The following is an 18,654-nucleotide window of genomic DNA, read 5'->3' as shown; positions in this document are numbered from 1 at the left end:
AACCTGGGAAGATTGATTATTTCTTTGACATATCTTCTTGTAGAGTAACTTCAGCATGGATAGGTTTTAAACTACTAATTAAATTGTGCACACAGATTAACATAATAGGAATATAGTTACCTAACCAAAGCATACCTGTAATTACCAGCCATCTCCAGTGAAACCAAGAAAACCAGTTAGGCACCTTAGGCATTTGTGAAAAATTATCTATGATATGGTGGATATTGTCCGACTGAACTTAAACAGTCTGAGAGAATTCAGATAAACTAGAACAACCCATTCCTGGGGACTGTTCATATCCCGTATGTTCTTTTAACGATAAATAGTCTGTGGTTGTAAGATTTTGGAGCGCTACAATTTGCACTTCTCCTAATTCTTGGTTGAGTTCCAACAGTATAGATCCAGTCCAATTTTTGTTTTACTGTATGCACAGGCCAGCTTAGATATCTCCGTCATCATTCCCATGGCAAGTCCAGGAACTGGTGGGATGAGTGCATCTACACCTGTGACAGTGCGTGGATCTTTGTTGGAGTTTTTTTTTTTTTGCTGATCATCTTCTGTCATGAGTCTTCCCGAGAGTGCTGATGTTGGAAGTTCTTTTTCATATCGTATCTTAGTTCATTTTCTGGGTAGCCAAATTAGGCTTTGATCCTCTGTATAAACACAAACAGACCCTTTGCCTACACTTTTATATGCCCTTTATATCATTGTGTAGAACTCATTAGAGGTCACCACATAGGAACTGCTTTTTTTTTTTTTTTTAATCATTAATCTACACTACATGATGAATACTTTGTTTACTAGGCTCCCCCGTATATCAGGTCTCCCCTATAAACTCATTTACAGTCACTGTCCATCAGCGTAGCAAACTGTTGTAGAATCACTACTTGTCTTCTCTGTGTTGTATAGCCCTCCCCTTTCTCCCACCCCGCTATGGATGCTAATCTTAATACCCCTCTTTTTCTGCCCCCCCTTATCCCTCCCTACCCACCCATCCTCCCCAGTCCCTTTCCCTTTGGTAGCTGTTAGTCCAATCTTGAGTTCTGTGATTCTGTTGCTGTTTCGTTCCTTCAGTTTTTCCTTTGTTCTTATATTCCACAGATGAGTGAAATCATTTGGTATTTCTCTTTCTCTGCTTGCCTTGTTTCACTGAGCATAATACCCTCCAGCTCCATCCATGTTGCTGCAAATGGTAGGATTTGCCTTTTCTTATGGCTGAGTAGTATTCCATTCTGTATATGGTCCACATCTTCTTTATCCATTCATCTATCGATGGACATTTAGGTTGCTTCCAATTCTTGGCTATTGTAAATAGTGCTGCGATAAACATAGGGGTGCATTGGTCTTTCTCATACTTGATTGCTGCATTCTTAGGATAAATTCCTAGGAGTGCAATTCCAGGGTCAAATAGTATGTCTGTTTTGAGCATTTTGATGTACTTCCATACTGCTTTCCACAATGGTTGAACAAGTTTACATTCCCACCAGCAGTGTAGGAGGGTTCCCCTTTCTCCACAGCCTCGTCAACATTTGTTGTTGTTTGTCTTTTGGATGGCAGCCATCCTTACTGGTGTGAGGTGATACCTCATTGTAGTTTTAATTTGCATTTCTCTGATAATTAGCGATGTGGAGCATCTTTTCATGTGTCTGTTGGCCATCTGTATTTCTTTTTTGGAGAACCGTCTGTTCAGTTCCTTTGCCCATTTTTTAATTGGGTTATTTGTTTTTTGTTTGTTGAGGCGTGTGAGCTCTTTATATATTCTGGACGTCAAGCCTTTATCAGATGTGTCATTTTCAAAGATATTCTCCCATACTGTATGGTTCCTTTTTGTTCTATTGATGGTGTCTTTTGCTGTACAGAAGCTTTTAAGCTTAATATAGTCCCACTTGTTCATTTTTGCTGTTGTTTTCCTTGCCCGGGAAGATATGTTCAAGAAGAGGTCACTCATGTTTATGTCTAAGAGGTTTGTGCCTATGTTTTCTTCTAAGAGTTTAACGATTTCGTGACTTACATTCAGGTCTTTGATCCATTTTGAGTTTACTTTTGTATATGGGGTTAGACAATGGTCCAGTTTCATTCTCCTACATGTAGCTGTCCAGTTTTGCCAGCACCATCTGTTGAGGAGACTGTCATTTCAACATTGTATGTCCATGGCTCCTTATCAAATGTTAATTGACCATATATGTCTGGGTTAAAGTCTGGATTCTCTAGTCTGTTCCATTGGTCTGTGGCTCTGTTCTTGTGCCAGTACCAAACTGTCTTGATTATTATGGCTTTATAATAGAGCTTGAAGTTGTGGAGTGAGATCCCCCCTACTTTATTCTTCTTTCTCAGGATTGCTTTGTCTATTCGGGGTCTTTGGTGGTTCCATATGAATTTTTGAATTATTTGTTCCAGTTCATTGAAGAATGTTGCTGTTAGTTTCATAGGGATTGCATCAAATCTGTATATTGCTTTGGGCAGGATGGCCATTTTGACGATATTAATTCTTCCTAGCCATGAGCATGGGATGCGTTTCCATCTGTTAGTGTCCCCTTTAATTTCTTTTAAGAGTGACTTGTAGTTTTCAGAATATAAGTCTTTCACTTCTTTGGTTAGGTTTATTCCTAGGTATTTTATTTTTTTTGATGCAATTGTGAATGGGGTTGTTTTCCTCATTTCTCTTTCTGATTTCTGTGTGTTGATTTTGTATCCTGCAACTTTGCCGTATTCCGATATCAGTTCTAGTAGTTCTGGGGTGGAGTCTTTAGGGTTTTTTATGTACAGTATCATGTCATCTTCAAATAGTGACAGTTTAACTTCTTCTTTGCCAATCTAGATTCCTTGTATTTTTTTGTTTTGTCTGATTGCCGTGGCTAGGACCTCCAATACTATGTTAAATAACAGTGGGGAGAGTGGGCATCCCTGTCTAGTTCCTGATCTCAGCGGAAATGCTTTCAGCTTCTCGCTATTCAATATAATGTTGGCTGTGGGTTTTTCATAGATGGCCTTTATTATGTTGAGGTACTTGCCCTCTATTCCCATTTTGCTGAGAGTTTTTATCACGAATGGATGTTGAACTTTGTCAAATGCTTTTTCAGCATCTGTGGAGATGATCATGTGGTTTTTGTCTTTCTTTTTGTTGATGTGGTGGATGATATTGATGGACTTTTGAATGTTGTGCCATTCTTGCATCCCTGGGATGAATCCCACTTGGTCATGGTGTATGATCCTTTTGATGTATTTTTGAACTCGGTTTGCCAAAATTTTGTTGAGTATTTTTGCATCTACGTTCATCAGGGATATTGGTCTGTAGTTTTCTTTTTTGGTGGTGTCTTTGCCTGGTTTTGGTATTATGGCGATGTTAGCTTCATAGAATGAGTTTGGGAGTATCCTCTCCTCTTCTATTTCTTGGAAAACTTTAAGGGAATGGTTATTATGTCTTCCCTGTATGTCTGATAAATTCCGAGGTAAATCCGTCTGGCCCGGGGGTTTTGTTCTTTGTTAGTTTTTTGATTACCACCTCAATTTCGTTGCCGGTAATTGGTCTGTTTAGATTTTCTGTTTCTTTCTGGGTCAGTCTTGGAAGGTTGTATTTTTCTAGGAAGTTGTCCATTTCTCCTAGGTTTCCCAGCTTGTTAGCATATAGGTTTTCATAGTACTCTCTAATTAATCTTTGTATTTCTGTGGGGTCCGTCATGATTTTTCCTTTCTCATTTCTGATACTGTTGATTTGTGTTGACTCTCTTTTCCTCTTAATAAGTCTGGCTAGAGGCTTATCTATTTTGTTTATTTTCTCGAAGAACCAGCTCTTGGTTTCATTGATTTTTGCTATTGTTTTATTCTTCTCAATTTTATTTATTTCTTCTCTGATCTTTATTATGTCCCTCCTTCTGCTGACCTTAGGCCTCATTTGTTCTTCTTTTTCCAATTTTGATAGTTGTGACATTAGACCATTCATTTGGGATTGCTCTTCCTTTTTTAAATATGCTTGGATTGCTATATACTTTCCTCTTAAGACTGCTTTTCCTGTGTCCCACATAAGTTAGGGATTAGTGTTGTTGTTGTCATTTGTTTCCATAAATTGCTGGATCTCCATTTTGATTTGGTCATTGATCCATTGATTATTTAGGAGCTTGTTGTTTAGCCTCCATGTGTTTGTGAGCCTTTTTGCTTTCTTTGAACTGTTTATTTCTAGTTTAATGCCTTTGTGGTCTGAAAAGTTGGTTGGTAGGGTTTCAATCTTTTGGAATTTACTGAGGCTTTTTTTGTGTCCTAGTATGTGGTCTATTCTGGAGAATGTTCCATGTGCACTTGAGAAGAATGTGTATCCTGTTGCTTTTGGATGTAGAGTTCTGTAGATGTCTATTAGGTCCATCTGTTCTAGTGTGTTGTTCTGTGCCTCTGTGTCCTTACTTATTTTCTGTCTGGTGGATCTGTCCTTTGGAGTGAGTGGTGTGTTGAAGTCTCCTAGAATGAATGCATTGCATTCTATTTCCTCCTTTAGTTCTATTAATATTTTTTTCAGGTATGTTGGTGCTCCTGTATTGGGTGCATGTATATTTATGATGGTTATATCCTCTTGATGGACTGAGCCCTTTATCATTACGTAATGTCCTTCTTTGTCTTTTGTTACTTTCTTTATTTTGAAGTCTGTTTTGTCTGATACCAGAATTGCAACACCTGCTTTCTTCTCTCTGTTGTTTGCTTGAAATATCTTTTTCCATCCCTTGACTTTAAGTCTGTGCGCGTCTTTGGGTTTGAGGTGAGTCTCTTGTAAGCAGCATATGGATGGATCTTGCTTTTTTATCCATTCTATTACTCTGTGTCTTTTGATTGGTGCATTCAGTCCATTTACATTTAGGGTGATTATTGAAAGGTATGAATTTATTGCCATTGCAGGCTTTAAGTTTGTGGTTACCAAAGGTTTAGGGTTAGCTTCTTTACTATCTTACTGTCTAACTTAACTCGCTTGTTGAGCTATTATAAACACAATCTGATGATTCTTTATTTCTCTCCCTTCTTATTCCTCCTCCTCCCTTCTTCATATGTTGGGTGTTTTGTTGTGTGCTCTTTTTAGGAGTGCTCCCATCTAGAGCAGTCCCTGTAGGATGCCCTGTAGAGGTGGTTTGTTTGAGGCAATTTCCCTCAACTTTTGCTTGTCTGGGAATTGTTTAATCCCTCCTTCATATTTAAATGATATTCGTGCTGGATACAGTAGTCTTGGTTCGAGGCCCTTCTGTTTCATTGCATTAAGTATATCATGCCATTCTCTTCTGGCCTGTAGGGTTTCTGTTGAGAAGTCTGATGATAGCCTGATGGGTTTTCCTTTGTAGGTAACCTTTGTTTTCTCTCTGGCTGCCTTTAATACTTTGTCCTTGTCTTTGATCTTTGCCATTTTAATTATTATGTGTCTTGGTGTTGCCCTCCTTGGATCCCTTGTCATGGGAGTTCTGTGTACCTCTGTGGTCTGAGAGGACATTTCTTCCCCTAGTTTGGGAAAATTTTCAGCAATTATTTCTTCAAAGACATTTTCTATCCCCTTTTCTCTCTCTACTTCTTTTGGAATGCCTATGATTCTTATATTATTTCTTTTATATTGATCACTCAGCTCTCTTAAAATTCTTTCATTCCTGGAGATCCTTTTATCTCTCTCTGCATCAGCTTCTCTGCGTTCCTGTTCTCTGTTTTCTAGTCCATTAATGGTCTCTTGCATCTCGTCCATTCTGTTTTGAAGTCCTTCCAGAGCTTGTTTTATTTCTGAATTCTCCTTCCTTAATTCTTGCATATTTCTCTGCAAGTCCATCAGCATGGTTATGACTTTTGTTTTGAATTCTTTTTCAGGAAGACAGGCTAAATCTATCTCCCCAGATTCCTTCTCGGGGGAAGATGTAGCAGATGCCGATGCTGTCTGGGTTAGTCTTGTCTGGATCATATTTTTTTGCCTTTTCATGTTGACAGGTGCTATTGACTGTCAGCTGGGAGGGCCAAAATTTTCACTTGCTACTGGCCTTTCTTTACTGGGACAACTGCGACCCCTAGTGGCTTGTGTTGGGTAATTGCGTGTAGAGTGGGTCTTTATGTCTTGCGTGGCCGGAAGGGAGAAATTTCCCTTTCTGTGGGCGGAATTTGTCTCAGGCTGCTTCTCTGCTTTCGCACTGCCCGGTGGGGTAATGGATGGGGGGGCTGCTTGACTGTTTGCCTCCGTGAGGGGTCTCAGAGCTGTTGCCCAGGGGGTTAGTGCACCCGGTTTTCCCTGTAATTTCCAGCTGCTGTGCTGTGACCTGGGTTGTTTCCATCAAGCTTTTAAGTCCCTGTCCCTTTAAGACTTTCAAAAAGCCCCCGCTTTTCTTTGTCACAGGGGCATCAGCTTCGGCACCCGCTCAGAGGTCTTACTCCCTGTTCCCCCAGTATCCAGGGCCCTCTGGGCACATACTGTGTCTGCGCTCTGGCCCGGATGGCTGGGGCTGGGTGTTCAGCAGTCCTGGGCTCCGTCTCCCTCCCGCTCTGCCTATTCTTCTCCCATCGGGAGCTGGGGGGAGGGGCGCTCGGGTCCCGCCGGGCTGGGGCTTGTATCTTACCCCTTTCACCAGGCGCTGGGTTCTCGCTGGTGTAGCTGCAGTCTGGCCACTGTCCTGTGTCTTCTGGTCTGTCTTTTAGGGCTAGTTGTGTTTGTTGTATTTTCAAAAGTATATATGTTTTGGTGAGGAGATTCCCACTATCCTACTCACGCCGCCATGTTGGCTCTGCCTCTCCATATGAATTTTAGAACAATTTGTTCCAGATTGTTGAAGAATGCTGTTGATATTTTGATAGGGATTGCATTGAATCTGTAGATTACTTTTGGCCGGATGGCCATTTTAACATTAATTTTTCCTACCCAAGAGCATGGGATGAATTTCCATTTATTAGAGTCCTCTTTAATTTCTCTTAAGAGTGTCGTGTATTTTTCAGTGTATAGGTCATTCACTTCCTTGGTTAGGTTTATTCCCTGGTATTTTATTCTTTTTGATGCAATTGTAAATAGAATTGTTTTTATAATTTCACTTTCTGCTAGTTAATTGTTAGTGTATAGGAATACAACAGATTTCTGTGTATTAATTTTGTGTGTTGCAAATTTTCTGAATTCAGGTATTAGTTCTAGTACGGTTGGAGTGGATTCTTCAGGGTTTTTTATGTACAATATCATTTCATCTGAAAACAGTGACAGTTTGACTTCTTCCGTATCAATATGGATGCCTTTTATTTCTTTGCGTTTCTGATTGGCTAGGACCTCCAGTACTATGTTGAATAAAAATGAAGAGAGTGGGCATCCTTGTCTTGATCCCAATCTTAGAGGAAAAGCTTTCAGCTTCTCACTGTTAAGTATGATGTTGGCTGTGAGTTGTTCATATATGGCCTTTATTATGTTAAGGGACTTGCCCTCTATACCCATTTTTTTTAGTGTTTTTATCGTGAATGGATGATGAATTTTGTTTAATGCTTTTTCAGCATCTATTGAAATGATCATATGCTTTTTGTTCTTTTTGTTGATGTGGTGGATGATGTTGATGGATTTTCGAATGTTGCACCATCCTTGCAGGCTTTAGATTCGTGGTTACCAAAACATTCAAGGGTAACTTCCTTACTATCTAAAGTCTAGCTTAACTCACTTAGTATGCTATTACAAACACAATCCAAAGGTTCTTTTTTTCCCCTACTTTTTTCTTCCTCCTCCATTCTTTATATATTAGGTATCATACTCTGCACTCTTTGTCTATCCCTTTTTATTACCTCTGGTGACAGCTATTTAAACTTAGAGGTACTTGCATCTATAGTAGTCCCTCCAAATTATACTGTAGAGATGGTTTGTGGGAGCTAAATTTTCTCAGCTTTTGCTTAGCTGGAAATTGTTTAATCCCTCCTTCAAATTTAAATGATAATCTTTCTGGATAAAGTATTCTTGGTTCAAGGCCCTTCTGCTTCATGGCATTAAATCTATCATGCCACTCCCTTCTGGCCTGTAAGGTTTCTGCTGAGAAGTCTGATGATAGCCTGATGGGTTTTCCTCTTTATGTGATCTTATTTCTCTCTCTGGCTGATTTTAGCAGTCTTTCATTATCCTTGATCTTTGCCATTTTAATTACTATATGTCTTGGTGTTGTCTTCCTTGGGTCCCTTGTGTTGGGAGATCTGTGCACCCAATGGCCTGAAAGACTATCTCCTTCCCCAGATTGGGGAAGATTTCAGCAATTACTCCATCAAAGACAGTTTCTATCTTTTTTCTCTTCTTCTTCTTCTGGTACCCCTATAATATGAATATTGTTCCATTTGGATTGGTCACACAGTTCTCTCAGTATTCTTTCATTCTTAGAAATCTTTTTTCTCTCTGTGCCTCAGCTTCTTTTTTTATTCCTCTTCCCTAATTTCTATTTCATTTATTATCTCCTCCACTGTATCTAATTTGCTTTTTATACCCTCCATCATGTTCTTCAATGATTGGATCTCCATCCTAAATTTGTTCCTGAGTTCTTGAATATTTTCCTGTACCTCTATGAGTATGTTAGTGATTTTTATTTTGAAATCTCTTTCTGGAAGATTCCTGAAGTTGGTTTCATTTGAATCTTTCTCAGGTGTATTCATAATTTTGCTTTGAACCAGTTTCTTTTTATGTTTCATAATTTGTCTGTGGTGCCCTCTAGTGCCTGCCCAGAAGCTCTACTCTCTGGAGCTGCTCAGCCCCTGGAGGAATGTTGGGAGTCACAGGGGAGTGGTGTTGGTGCTTGTGGAGAGGAAAGAGCTGTTTCCTGATTCCCAGCTGCTGTGCCTGTCTCCACTGCCTGAACTAGTGGACCAAACACACAGGTGTAAGCCTCTATGCTTTGTGTTTGTAGCTGCCTTAGGTGGGGCTTCCCTCTGGCTGGCCTGATGCCAGGGCAGGGGTTGCTGGTTTGAGAGCCTGATCCAGGTGCAGGCTGGCTGGAAGGAAGACACAGCAAGCTGTGTATCACTGTGAAGGGCCTTGGAGCTGCATAGCCAACCAGGAAGATGGAGTTCCTGAAGATAGTTTAAGCTCCCAACCTGCTGGGAACAGTGCACCTGGACAATTTTATTTACCTGTCCTTTATCCTGAGCAGTAAGCTCTGTGAAATCCTTGCCCCTTTAGCAGCCCTCTCAGTTTTAGAAAGTCTCTCAGACTGCCCACCCAGGTCAGCTGGATATGAATCCCTGTTTTCCAAAAGCAGCTGGAATCTCCATCTCTCCAGGTATTCCACCTTAGCTTTCCAACTGCACTAAATCACCAGAGCACCATGCAATGTTGGTTCATGCTCCCAGAGCAGATCTCCTTTCATAGGTGCTCAGCAGTCCCAGGTCTCCACTCCCTCCTTGCTCAGTGACCTGGGGAGGGGGAAGGGCTTGGGCTGATGCAGTGAGGTTGGACCAGGCTTTGGCAGTCTAGTATGTTTTCTGAGAAGTCATGACACTGGAGGATCACTTTGTTCATCATTAATATAGCAAACATGACCATTTCCTCTGTATTTTATCCTCAGACATTTGTAATATGCTTAACACATGATTATATCCAGTAATATTTTTGAAGTTATAAAAATAGTAAAGTAGATCAATTATTTCAAAATTGAAAATATATGTTGATAATTTTATTCTGTTATATTAAAATAAAACATTATGCAAGTCATTTGGATCCAATAGAGTACTATTTATTATGAACATTTCCATTTTTGAAACTTTGTTTTATTATTGCCTGATAATAATAAGAAGGTAAATTCTCTGTATCCATGGCTTCTAGCTCAACTGATTTATGTACATCTTCTTAAATGATTTACCTAATATCTTATATAAACTGTATAACACAGACACTTAATAAAAACAGTATTCACAATTCAAGGAAAAACTGGAGGTCAACATTACAAAAATATGACTGGATAGTGGTAACAATCAGAATATGCTGTATTATGATAGAAGTAAATAAATATTTAATTACTTATTGTTTAAGTTGTTACATGTAATCTTGTAATTTTCAGCTTGTGAGGCCTAATAGTAGGTAAAGTAGTTCTCAAATCTATCATGGTGAATAAAAGCAGTAATATTGATTCTTCCCTCTCTGCTAAAGCTTCTGGTTTTGGTTTACAACACATTTAAAGTGGATGCTAATATAAGTTGATTAATTCACATTGAAGGTACAAGCTATTTCCTAATGCACTGGAGCTACATTATAAATACATTTTCTCAGATTGGAAACTATAATTTGTTTTAATCTATTGGTGAATATAAAATCAAGAACACTGTCATCCCTCAATACATTCCTTTTACATGAATTTCTATTGTACCTCTTATTTGGGGTTACATCTAAATCAAGGAAGTTTCTTTAGATAATGGAGGGAAAGAGGTCTGAGGAATTTATTTAAGGGGAAAGTAATTCAAGATGTATTTTAGATGTTCATTTTTGCACACTTTTATCATTTATTGGGTGAAATATTTATATTTAAAACATATAATACATAGTATACATGGCCAAAATGTAGTACATAATGGCCCCAAATAGTTCTTCAGCTTTATGGAGACAATTTTTCAGCATTTTAAGTTGGTGATGCTCACCACAGGATTACCTTATGGAATCAGAGGTGGGAGAAATACCTCACTGATTACTTCCCAGATACTAAGGACTAAGAAAAAGGACTAAGAACTCTGCCATTATTAATAATGAGTGAAGAGAATGATAAATATATTTTTTTTAACTCCACAGAAATATAAATTATATGTAATACTGGTGGTAATTGATAGGGTAGGGCAGGTAACAAGTTGCCATTTCCCATCATTGTCATTAATTTAAAATAACAGAGCCATATGGACTGCCAATAGGCAGTTATAAGATTAGTCATAAGCCTCATGGTTGCAACAAAGCAAAACATTATAGTAGACACACAAAGACAAAGAAATCAAAGCATAACTCTCCAAAAGTGAACAAATCACAAAGACAGTAAAGAAGAAAGGAACACAGACATTATAAACAGAAAACCATTATCAAAATGTCCATAGTAAATCTTTACAGATCAATAATTACTTTAACACTAAATGCATTGAATTCTATAATCAAAATGTATTAAACTCTAGAAGCTTCTTCATACAGTTTATGAGTGATTTCAGAAAATATATGTAAGGTACAAGAGTTGACTTTAGGCTACATATCAGCTAAACATGTACGGTTGGAAAAAGCTACTCCACCCAAGCGTTAGCCAGAAAAAGAACAGGAACAGCTATACTTATAATCAGACCAAAGAGACTTAAGGATAATCTGTTATAAGAGAAAAATAAGATCATTACATAATGTCAGCTAATCAAGAGGATTAAACAATTTAAAATATATAGGTACCTACAATTAGAATGCTTAAATATATAAAGGAAATATTAAGCACATTTAAGGGAGAAATGGGCACAATGCAATAACAGCTGGGGCAACAATGCCCCCCTTGAAGCAAGGGCTACATCATATGGCCAGAACAAGCACACGCCTAATGGGCTGTCCTTTGCAGAAATGTCTTAATCACTTTGAGAAGACTGAGGTCATGTCCGCTACCTTTCCCAAACACAGTGGTAAGAAAATAAAAATCAATCCTAGGAGGAAAACTGGAATTTTCATATCTGTGGAAATTAAGCAATAAGTTACTAAATAACCAACAGGTCAAAGAAGAGAATAAAAGGGAAATTAATGCATCTTAAGACAATAGAAAAATGGAAAATATAATATACAAATATACATAGTGTGCAGTGAAGACAGTTCTGAAAAGTAGGTTTATAAAGATAAATTGCATATGATGGGTATTTACTAGGCTCATGTTTGGATCATTTTACAATACATACAAATATTGAATTATTTTTTTGCTCACCCTGAAATAGTACAATGTCTTCTGTAAATTATGTCAGTAGAAAAGTAACTTCAGTATTCTTATCTAACACTTTGCAGGGGAAATGATAATATGGAATTGCCATATTGTGACAAGAGTTATGATTAGTGATAAGTTTATTTTACATACAAAAGTAACAGTTAAATACAAAGCAAAAGTTATAAAAAATTAGAAGTATTGGATAAGCCATAAAATCAGGCAATTTCAGAAGTAAATATAAAACAGCTAAAGATAACAACTCTAATGAAGAGTAATTGGTATTTTGAAAATTCTATACAATAGAAACGAAATGTTTTCACTAAAATGTATGTTTTATTTTGGAAATCACAAGTACCGAGCCACATATAAAAGAGAAAGACAGATGAAACAAAATTTTAAAGTATCTTAAAAGAACACTAATTAATTTGTGCTAAAACATACAGGGTATTAATAAATATTTCAATAATCCCATGTCATATCATGAGAAAAATAATTTTCATAAGAAAAATATTTAGAAAATAGTATATACTTGAAAATTTTTATTATTATACCATCTACAGTGGTAGTTAGGGAATATACATCTAAATTCTTCTAATAAAGGAAATTGGTAAATGATGTTCTTCTCTTTAAAAAAATCTGTGTACTTTTTTATAAAATGAACAAATGTAATATAATAAGAATAAAAATTATTGCATATATTACATGAATAAAATATCTCCATTTTTGTTATCATTCACTGCTGAGGTACACATGATAAACTATAAGAAAACGACCATGCTAAATTGTATCATTACAGAAAGCATTATATGTTTTCCCCTTTCCCAAATACATGGCGTCACCTGTTAAATGCACATGGATATGTCTGTATACATACCTGTTAATTCCATTTCAAAACAGAAGCTCACGCTGTAGTGGATTCACATTGCAAACAACAGCACCGCACAACCTTCATTTCCTGAGAAGCCTCCTGAGGGCTCTGGCGATGTCCTTGTTCCGCAGGCTGTAGATGAGGGGGTTGAGCGTGGGTGTGAGGATGGTGTAGAAGACGGAGAGCACTTTATCCTGCTCAGCGGGGTGGTAGGACTTAGGCAGAAAGTACTTGAAGATGGCAGCCCCATAGAACAGAGACACCACAGTCAAGTGAGAAGAGCAAGTAGCCAAGGTTTTCCCTAGCCCCAGGCTTGAGCTCATGCCAAGCACAGTGAGCAGTATGTGTCCATAGGAGGCCAGAATGGCTGAGATGGGAGGGAGGAGAAAAATCACCCCACTGACAAAAACACCCTTTTCATACTGGGAAGTGTCAGCACAGACCAGTTTCAGTAAGTGTGGGATCTCACAGAAGAAATGATGGATTTGCCTAGAGGCACAGTAAGGGAGATTCATAGTATAAATAACATGGATGGAGGCACTGAGCAGTGCACCCAACCAGGACGTGAGCACCAGGAGTGTGCAGACCCTGGGGTGCATGAGGATGGGGTAGTACAGTGGGTGGCAGATGGCCACACAGTGGTCATAAGCCATGACGGCCAGCAGCAGGCACTCGGTTCTCACAAGTCTCGTGAAGAGGAACATCTGAATGCTACACCCCAAGAAGGAAATGTGATGGTCCCCAGAGAGAAAGTCCAGTGCCATTTTGGGGACAAATGTAGAGATGTACAAGAGGTCCATGAGGGAGAGCTGGCCAAGCAGGAAGTACATGGGACTGTGGGGATGAGGGTCAGCCCTAATGAGGGTGATCATTGTGGTGCTGCCCAGCAGGGCCCCCAGGAGATCCAGCACAGTGAGGGCAAAGAAGGTCCAGGGAGCTGAGGGGCCTTGAAACAGATCCGAGAGGAGTGAGTCACGCCCTGAAGTCTGGTTGTTCTGCCATGACATTCTCTTGCTCCTAATTTGCAAATGTAAAGATCATTTTTAAATAATTGTAATTATAAGCATTATTTTTATAGTGTGGAGAAAATTTTTAAATTAATCCCTGCCTCACTTCCCAATATCTCAGGTCTGTTCCCTTCCTACCCTTCATCTTTTAATGTTCATAAATAGATATATTTTCCTTTCAGCAGAATTTACTAAGAAATCTTAAGAGATCATCTACGATGTAACACATTCCACACTAGGGATTATGGCATAGTTGTTTTTTACATTTTAATATATAGTCTAAATATATGTTTATTATTAAATTTTTTTAGAAATTTTAGCTTTTATGCAATTACATTAAACTTCCACTTTGGGTAACAGCTCTGAATCCAGAGACATGAATTTATTAATTAAATTCATTAATTAATATATGTTTCAGTTGTTTATCACATTTATCAATACATGTACATGGAACAAAAATGAAAAAGTTTGTAGAAAAATTCAGAGTCAGGTAAAGGACACAGCTATCATCAACTATATCTCTTACATACAGTCCAATACCTTCTTGGATTATTAGTTGCAAAAAGGAAATAATATCATCTAAGGAGCCATCGTAAAACAAGAGCTGTAATTAAATATTTATAATAGCCATGATTTGGAAGCAACCTAAGTGTCCATCAGTAGATGAATGGATAAAGAAGATGTGGTACATATACACAATGGTATATTATTCAGCCATAAGAAGAAAACAAATTCTACCATTTGCAACAGCACAAATGGAGCTAGAGGGTATTATGCTCAGTGAAATAAGCCAGGCAGAGAGAGACAAGTTTCAAATGATTTCAATCATTTTTGGAGTATAACAACAAAGCAAGACTGAAGGAACAAAACAGAAGCAGGATCACAGACTCCAAGAAGGGACTAGTGGTTAATAATGGGAAGCAGTTGGACTGGGTGGTTGTGGAGGAGGGAGAAGGGGATTAAGGGACACTACAATTTGCGCTCACAATATGGGTAGGTCATGGGGACAGCAGTACAGCATGGAGAAGACAAGTAGTGACTCTGTACCATCTTACTGCAATGGGGTGTGTGGGAGACTTGATAATGTGGGTGAATGTTGAAACCACATGTTGTTGATGTGAAACCTTCATAAGATTGTATATCAATGACACTTAAATAAAAAAGTAAAAACACGAGCAGTAATTATGTAGATGATAGTCTTTGAAGATTCATATTTAAATTTGTGTTTTAAATAATCCAAGCAAATAAGTAAACTCATTGGGCAAAGAACAACATGGATGCTGTGTATCTTACATGCCTATTATTTATATGTCTACAATCTGTATCTCTAAATGTGGAGGACCTTAACATGTAGTGATTAGGCATAAAGAAGTCAAACATGACAGAAATTCTGTCTGTTTTATGGCTGGAAACCAATACAATATTGTATATCAAGCAAAAATAAAACAGTGCATGGTGGAGAGCAGGTTACACAATGGAAATATATTTCTAACTCAAAGAAACTGAGTAAGTGTCTTACTGATGGTAACTCAGCAGCAATGTCACTGCTGGAACAAACACAAGGCTATCCTTTCTTTTCTTCACTTCTTGGTCTTGTTCCAAAGTGAACTTAGTGTAATTTCTGGAACAATATATGATACTAAAAGACGTTATCAAGAGATTATTTTGATTATCAGTTATACGCTGAAGGTAAAGTGTTGGTACTTTTATCTTGATCTGCAACCTAACTTTACTCTTGAAAGCAAGAAATAATAAAAATCATGAATTTAAACGATACTGGGAGTTTCCAAAAGTTACTGTATTACATAATATTAAAATATATGACCTGAATTTAATAAAGGAAATCAGTAAAGCAGCTATTGTAAGTTTAGATAGATAAGTTAAAGACACTCAGAACACATAGTTATGCACCTTTTCACTGAATGCACGCTCTCTAGGACACATGGTGACAGAGATGGCATCTGCTGTCCTCAGCCCTCTCCACCCAGCACTCCCAGAGAGGAGAAATGAAGTCAGTAGGTACCCGTTGTGCAATGACGTATTGAACACTTGAGAAGGATCAATGGACACACACCTCACAGAGCCCTGGCTGAACAGGCTGGTTCTCAGAATCATTATACATGAAACACAATATTGAGATTAGAAGACTTATGGAAAATTTCTAGTATCAAACACGCCAGACAGTGAGACATCTTCTAGGCTCACCGGTCCACTGTCCCAATTCACATTTAAAATTCAGCATATCTCACCTGGTATTTAACTCTCAAGCAAAGATTTCCTGATTCATATGGTACCTAACTCTAAGGCACCAATATCAACTGCATTACATATTTTAATAGTATAATCTGCAGAATGAAGAAAAAAATTTCACAATGTATTTAAATTAGCCCTTATCATGGACAGAACATAGCAGGTATTCAGTTTACAGTGAGTTAATGAGTATCTTGATTAGATTTTGACCTCTCTGACATTTAATAAATAACATTGATATATGTAGTTTTTTATGCTATTGATTTAATTCCAAAATTATCTACTAGATATTTTACAAAATATTTCCTAAGCATTTGGAGCTGAATGATGGCTCCATTCCCTAAATGGCTCATCCTCTGCTTGATGGACCACAGGTTTGACTTTCATATTTTTAAAGCCACTGTAGTGATGATTGTGAACAATTTAGAAAATATAAAGAAATACAGTCACTTAAATTATTAACAACCAATAAGATAGCATTATTTGGAGACAATTTTCCTCAACTACAATATAAAAATTTCATTCTATTCAGAAACATGAAGAAGAATAAAATCAACCAATGGAATTTTGTTTAGTTTATATATTTGGAAAAGTAGTTAATTATATTTAAGGGAGTGTTTATGCATCATTAAGATGATTTGTATTCAAATATTTACCAATCCTCATTCCCTTCAGTTGTCAAATATGTCAAGTGTTCAATACGTCATTGCACAACGGGTACCTACTGACTTCATTTCTCCTCTTTGGGAGTGCTGGGTGGAGAGGGCTGAGGACAGCAGATGCCAACTCTGTCACCATGTGTCCTAGAGTGAGTGCATTCAGTGAAGAGGTGCATAACTATGTGTTCTGAGTGTCTTTAACTTATCTATCTAAACTTATCTATCTAAAAAAATATATTTCAGGAACTATTTAAGCACAGTGGATAGATTTAATAGTCAACATATCATTCTTAAATATAAGTAAATATAAGTAGCTGTTGAGTGTGGCCTTAGAGTTGAAACACTGTACCACTTTAAAAGTTAAATGAAACCAGATTATCCATCCTGACATGAAAAACTGCCTTATTACATAAATTGGATGAAATAAAACCTAGCTCCTACTGAACTAAATTGCCTATTCAGGCTGAAGAAAGCATGTATGTAAGATTGCATAGACATGAGATGCTTTCAAGGAGGTGTTTTACTGAGGATTACCATTTTACTTGTAATCATATTTAGGCTACAGTATCATATATTAAGCAGCTCAAGAAATCATAACAATTTTCAACATATTTCCTGAGAAAAATACTCCTACTTACTCAGATAAATAAAATTAATGCTGCTTCATTTCTCTTCTCATTAAAACTTAGAAACAGAGAAGCCTGAACAAAGGAGGCTAACTACCTTGAAATTATAACTTCAATAGGTCAAGGCTAATTTACTGTTGTGCATACAGTCCACAGAGGAAAGCGGGTTTGCAGGCCTGGTCCCTTAGGTAAACAGTGCATCAATTATTCCTCTGTCCTTGATGCGTGGATGTGGTTACAGCCACTGTACATGTATATGAACCTCTGGAAATATTCCTTGTCAAATGATCTGTGATTGAAACATTAAGAGAGTTGGAATTTCCAAAAAACTTGAATACTAACAGCAAGTTGTTAAAAATAAACTATTTGAAGTCTACATTAGAAAATATAGAATACTCTGTTTTCAGCTCCCACCTGTAAAGATATTGGAAGTGCTTACTCATATCCTTACTAGAGGAAAAATTCCAAACCAAGGTTAAATCATTGAACTTTCTATAAATATCAGAGAACTGAGCTCATAGGAGAAATACTCCCCCACATGTGCAGAGATTGCCAAATCATTAACCTCATGGATATGATCACCTTTCCTGAAGGAGAAGCTGCCTGAGCTATAAGCTGTGATTTTTCACAGAAATAGTAATAATGGCAAATTGATCAAGGCTGAGGTTGAATTACTTGAGGATCAGGTAGGACCAGGTTAAAATAGAAAAAGTGTGGAAAATGCACTCTCAGTATGCTGTGTTGCAGCTACAGTTCTGTAGTGGAACAAAATTTCACATGGACTAAGAACTTGGTTACACGCTGAGTCTCACAGTAAACAACTGTGAAGGATACAGTCCTGGCTCTGTTAGGGACAATTATCCTTGTACACAAAAGTCATATGAGTCTCCAAAGTAATGGCCAACTCAGTGGGGTGAGTCTTTCTCAGATCTGTAACCCAACTGCAGGGAGGGCTCACCTCCAAGCACACATCCAAACTGCCACCACCTCTGTCTTCCTCTCACAGCTAACGGGAAGGGAAATGCTAAGAAATATTTGAGAAACTCAAATATCAAGACCACTGGCCCAAGAGAAGACTGAGATTTAATCATAAAATTATGAGATGTTTCTCCGCGCATATACCTTACCACCCAATCAACACAACCCCAGTATAATAGCAGTGGATTATAGCTAATAATTGCCATATATGAACTATGACTGTGGAAGCATTCTTGGAGAATCCCAAAGACAAAAGGGGGGGGAAGGACACTAGAGGAATTTGAAGTTTCTGTCACCTACAGCTGCAACTAATATGAAACTCATTTCAATTTTCAGCTGGATTACCATAATTCCTCACACTGAAGCCCTTTAATGTCAGTTCCCATTATCCAGTACATCATGTCA

General features: G+C 37.8%; 1 pseudogene; it reads right to left on the bottom strand.

The window, feature by feature from the left end:
- Positions 1-12,749: 12,749 nt before the first annotated feature.
- On the bottom strand, positions 12,750-13,736 carry LOC130680188 (olfactory receptor 2AG1-like; annotated as a pseudogene).
- Positions 13,737-18,654: the final 4,918 nt, after the last annotated feature.

Source organism: Manis pentadactyla, chromosome 13 (assembly GCF_030020395.1).
Source record: "Manis pentadactyla isolate mManPen7 chromosome 13, mManPen7.hap1, whole genome shotgun sequence".
Classification (NCBI taxonomy): domain Eukaryota; kingdom Metazoa; phylum Chordata; class Mammalia; order Pholidota; family Manidae; genus Manis; species Manis pentadactyla.
This window is presented reverse-complemented; position numbering and strand designations above follow the sequence as displayed.